Source organism: Pteropus alecto, unplaced genomic scaffold (genome assembly GCF_000325575.1).
Source record: "Pteropus alecto unplaced genomic scaffold, ASM32557v1 scaffold101, whole genome shotgun sequence".
Lineage (NCBI taxonomy): Eukaryota > Metazoa > Chordata > Mammalia > Chiroptera > Pteropodidae > Pteropus > Pteropus alecto.
The window spans coordinates 12,321,091-12,326,542 of NW_006432945.1; the positions used below are offsets into that span (position 1 = coordinate 12,321,091).

General features: G+C 45.0%; 1 protein-coding gene across 1 annotated transcript in view; it reads left to right on the plus strand.

The window, feature by feature from the left end:
* The window catches only part of ASTN1 (astrotactin 1), a 275,401-nt gene that overhangs the window by 119,600 nt on the left and 150,349 nt on the right, over positions 1–5,452 (plus strand). The gene's annotated exons all lie outside the window — the stretch shown is intronic.

Below are 5,452 nucleotides of genomic sequence, written 5' to 3' on the forward strand. Positions count from 1 at the left end.
AGCTTATCAGGGCTCCGTTGGCCCACCTCCGAAGGATCAGTTCCATCATTGCCTTGGTCTATCGTTTCAGGCTTTGCTGGGCAGGAAGCGCTCACAGATACTTTCTCTATCGTTAGTTTACCAGTTTAGAGCTATTTCCAGTTTGATAAGGATGAGTGTTACAATCATTTCGAGTCGGAAGATTCGACGCATTTCTTTCAGTCACCTCGTTTGTTAGATAAAGGTCTGGGACGGTTCAAAAGGTTATGCAACTTGCAGCCATTCAGCCGGTTAGCCTTGCTATTTTATTGGTGACTATCATGTTATTAGTAATTTAGGTCTAGTTTTCCATTGCGCTCATAGAAACACAGGATCTGATGAGACTTTGAAAAGCCACCTGTCTACCTCTTCCACTCCCGACCCCTGGCACATCTGGATGTAGATTAGAGTATGAACCAGCATCGCCATATGGGCTTGCACAGCTGTTCTCCTCTTGGTCTGTCTCTTCTGAAAGGCAGAGACAGATGTGAGTGATTGCTGTCATACAGGAGAGAGGGCCTTTGCCCCAGACCTTCGGGCACTGTTACAGGGGAAAATAAGAGACATGGGCCACCAAACTTGTCTATTTGAATCTTACTTTTTTAACCACCACGTAATTCCCTTAGAGACATAATTGGAATTCAGTGTGTCCAGTTGCCTTGAGGGATAATTAATTATGTCTCCGATTCACTCTTCTGGTTCCTCCTCAGTGAAACCAGGCTTTGAAATGTGAGCTGATTGATTGGCTGTAGTCCTTTGACAGATGGTAGCTGGAAACATAATCTCAGCTTTTCCATTTCTTTGCCAAGGATTCACAAAATCCAGGCGACATCCTAAATGCTGGTGACATCGATAGATCCAGATTCTTTATTCTGAGGTTTACGGATCACACGACACTGATTTGGGATAAGAGAAGGTTTCTACTTGCCCCTGCGATGTTACCTACAGTACCACCTCTGGTCCACGGCCTGTCACAGTTTCTTCAGTTGGAAAAAGAGTAACGATTGGCTATTTCCAGCCCTTGAGATCTGCTTTTATCTTCTTTTTGTGCCTGCGTTTACCTTTAAAAATGAATTATACAGATTATTTCCTCTAACTCAGATGTAAACTCCATGAGAGCAGGACCTATACCTGAATTATTCACTGCAGAATCCCCATAAGAGCAACCGCTAGACAAATGCCTTGCTAAAGTGAGTAGATCCTTGTTGAATGAGCATGAATTGAATGAACGAATGAGTCATATCAGCAGCTGACTTATATGAGCTTTGCTTGCAGGCACATCGATTTCAATATTGAAATATACTCACAGTTGATCCCTCCCTCCCTCTCCCTTCTCTCCCTGCCTTCTTTCCTTCTACAATTATTGAGCACCTCCTTTATACCAGGCACTGTGCTTGACTCTGGAGCTTAGTGGCCCCTTCTCTCATGAGATCTATCATCTAGTAGATGAGGTTGACAAGCAAATCAAAGGTAAAAGTCCTTGTGGTTAGGGTTATGTGGAGGGTTCCACGGATTCAGAGAGACTAGGGAAAACTTGGCTGGAGTTTCTGTCAACTGTCTTCGAAGGACAAGTAGGAGTTAGCTAAGGGAGGGAGGGGTGACCCAGACCCAGGAGCAATGCACAGGGCAGGTAACGAGACCGTCTTGTGGTTGGCCTGCGTGACTGGGATGAGCATAAAAGGGAGATTGCCAAGAACGTTCTATCCCTGGGCAATCACCATCGATGTTATATAAAATATTGTTACATAATGATCCCCAAATCTGCACATTATCTGACAAAGCTCGTACTACTCTCTCAGGTGACTGCTGCAAATGTCAGTGTCATAATAAAATAAAAGCCGATTTCATTTGTTTGATCTCCATTAAAGCCGGTAGAAATGATTTATTGATTTTTAAAGAAAAACATATTTTTAAATGCCACGTTTTTTGCAAGCTTCTTGTTAATAGATGTGGTATTCTCATATACCCCAACTCGCTTCTAGTTACAAAATGTTAACAGTTTTGAGGAAAATCAATAGAATAATCAGAAAACTCATGAAAAGATGAACAAAGAGCAAAATAATTCCATATCTTGGAGTCAGTGTTTTTTTTCTTAACGTTCAAAGTTTCCAACTTGTTCACTTGGATCCAGATGTTTCTTAATTTCTTTTTGTTTTGTCTTTAATGCCATAAAAACTGAAACTGAGACACATAAATGAAGGCTAGACTCCAAACACAGCTAAGGTAATGCAGAAACTCAAAGTCAGGAGCGCGTTTGTGAAGAACACTTGGACACTTTCTGCAAAGCCTGCGTGGTTACGTTGCCATTGTGCTCGTCAGCGTGCTCGCACACACGCTTCGGGTGGAAGTGTGTTTGGGGTTGCATGCGTGGAGCGAATTTGTTCCTCCCCACAGACTTTCTTTTGTCAGACAAGAAGAAATGTGTAGCTTGCCTTTCTCTTTTCAACTCGGTCATCAGGAAGCTCCTCGCTACAGCTCTTGGTCCAGGATTTCTCTCTATTCCATCTTTGTCTCATTAGATGATTTGAAAGACAACATTCAGGCACCTGTGTTTTTTTTTATTGAGACTGCTTCGAACCCTCTGTGGAAGTCGAGAGGAGAAAAATAATGATACTACTAAAGAACGATAGTTTATCACAGGACTGTAAAAGTAATTAAAGCGAACTCATTTCCAAGTTCCCACTATAGATGGAAAATTACCAAGGCCGCTGCACCCATGCCTGTTCCTAGTACTGTGGAGGCCTATGTGTATATATATATATCCTACCTATGACCTTCTTACCACCTAACTGGATAGGGCGGGGAAGCAGTTCAGACGAATTTGTGTGTAGTGATTTTACAAGTTATTACTATTATAAAATATTCTTATTACACTATATTATATAGTAATATCGTATAACATTATGAATATTATTATTTACATAATAATCTACAGTTGCTAAGTTGTCTCCCAGTGTTGTGACACCTGCGTACCTGAGAATCCGTTTTCATTTGCCTGGCTAAGTTTCACCTGATGTCTGGAAGTCATCACAGGTAACCGATGGTTAAATTATCTAGGTCGTCGGGAGTCACTGACTCTAAGCAGAGGAAATGTCTCGATGAGGCAGGATTGGAGATGCTGAAGACATGGGCTCAGCCAAGTGCAAACGTGCATTCTAGCTCCTGATAAGACGTTGATGTTTCTTAAAACTCAACGTAAAATACTAACTAAGCATCTAGTGCTAAAGGGAATTTTAGATTAATCCAGCAGAACGGTGCCATGAGAAGACCGGTGAGGGAGGGTCTGGGCCGAGGCCCAGTTCGGCACCGTCTAGTCTTGTAGTCTCTCAGGCCTCGTTTCTTCATCAGAAAAGATGAGGCTGGATCCAGAGATTTTCTATGAGTCTCGCAGTTGGAGGAGAACACAGATTTCTTTGTTGAAATTCCTACTAAATGGGCATTTTAGTTGACGACCTCCAGGCGTGTCGCAAAGCGTGGTACACGGTCTTACTTTAGCACAGAGACCTTGAAGTGCGAGTGTCACCCTTCCACTCCCGACTGACCTTGGGTTGGGACACTGAGCGGGCGCTTCATCACAGGTCCAAAAAACTCTTCCGACCCGCTGTCGGCTAGAATGCACTCTAAACAGTTCCTCCTTTTCCTGTGGAGGGTGGGCCTGGATCTAGGTGGAATCACACACACTGTCCTCTTAGGATTTGTAAGGTGGATGCCAGGGGGTATCTGTCCCCAGTGAGCAGAGCTCATTCGGGGTGACTTGTGCTTCAGAACATAGGCTCTGAAGTGAGAGTCATTTTGTTCCCATTTCAGTCCTATTCATGTGCTGTGTGACCTTGGACAAGTTTTTTATTTTATTTTATTTTATTTATTTATTTTTTAACTGTGTGACCTTGGGCAAGTTTTTTTTTCATTTTATTTATTTATTTATTTTTTACCTCTGTGCCTTAGTCTTTTCAAATGTAAAATGGGGAAATGCGAAATAGTAAAATGGTAAACCATTTTACTCTTAGAGTTACCCGCGCAGGCCATTCAGAACAAATGCCTGATGGATACATACACAGTAAAGCCGCGTCGTGGACAACTGTTCCCATTCCGTTCCTGCCTAACGTGGGTGAACAACCTATGGCCTGGTTCTTATCATAACCCCGCGGGGATCATGTGAAAGGAGCATGAGGGGGGAGGGTGGACGGGGCTACTGGAAACCTCCGTATGAGCAGGAAAGACGGTGGTCAGACCGTTCCTCAGAGACAGATGTTCATGCTACCCGCACGGCTCTGTGGGGAATAAAATCACCTCTCGCTTTCACGAGCCTGATTCAACGTCTGACAGCTTTTCTCACTCGGGAAGTGATTCTTTCTGTGGCTTAATTACCTATTGTTGCAGTCTTGGTTTGGGGTGAAGGAAAGGGGAGTGGGTCTCACTCTGAGATACAGGGTCTGCTGACAAATGGTCAGGTTGGACTCAAGCATTCACTCTCGGCCAACCGGTGCAGGGCTCGGTTACGGCCCCGTCCCGAGGCGCCCCAAGGGCCCTGTGTGCATGTCTGTAGGGCTGCCAGGCAGACGATGGATGGCAAGGGAAGTGGCAGTCAGCCAGGACCCAGAACGCTGGGCTCTGGACTCTCACCCTGGCTGTAACCTGAGCAGCTTTGTAGGTACACTTTCTCTGTGCTTGCAGGAGAGATGTCACCAGGAGAAAGAGTTCCCCAGATAAAAGAAAAATTTGAAAACCTAGAGGCCAGTGTATGTCCCCAACAAGCCACCGGACGTGACCTGTCCCTTGGCAGGTGACTCTGTTGCTTCTCGTCTCAGCTCCTCTGTGCAGCCTGTTTGAAAGCGGCAGCATCCTGTGTGTGTGTGTGTGTGTGTGTGTGCTCGCGTGTGTGCGCGTGCACGTGCATGTGTGTGTTTGCGTGCATATGCTCCTTTGTTCACAGTGGTGTTGAGAGCAGAAAGATAAATGGGAAGATTCACAGGGAGAGGAACTTTATAAATCCAAGACAGAGATATTATGAGACTTGAAAAAGTCCCCTTTAATGAGTTTGAGGGGATAATCTTGACCCAGCCTTGTGCAGGTGGCTCCTGGGAATTCACAGAGGGTTTTCATCTCTAGCTTATATGATAGGGTGGCAGTGATTGAAGCCCGAGATTGAGAGAAGAACCATTTGACACACCCCTGCCTAATGAAATAGGTTTGGAGGGATACTGACCAAAATAAAGGGAGTGAACACGGGTCATGCATAGATTTATGTCCGCTGAGTGCTGTGCATCCAGGGGCTTGTCAGGCCTTCTCTCCCAGCCCTGTCCTGTGGGTGTCCAGGTGAGGTGTTCAGTCCCGCCAAACATGGCATCTTCACCTCTGACAAACTGAGTGTTGCCCCGGTTTTTAAGTAATGGCTTCAGAGAACGGCCTTGGAGCCCGGGACGGTTCAGAAGCA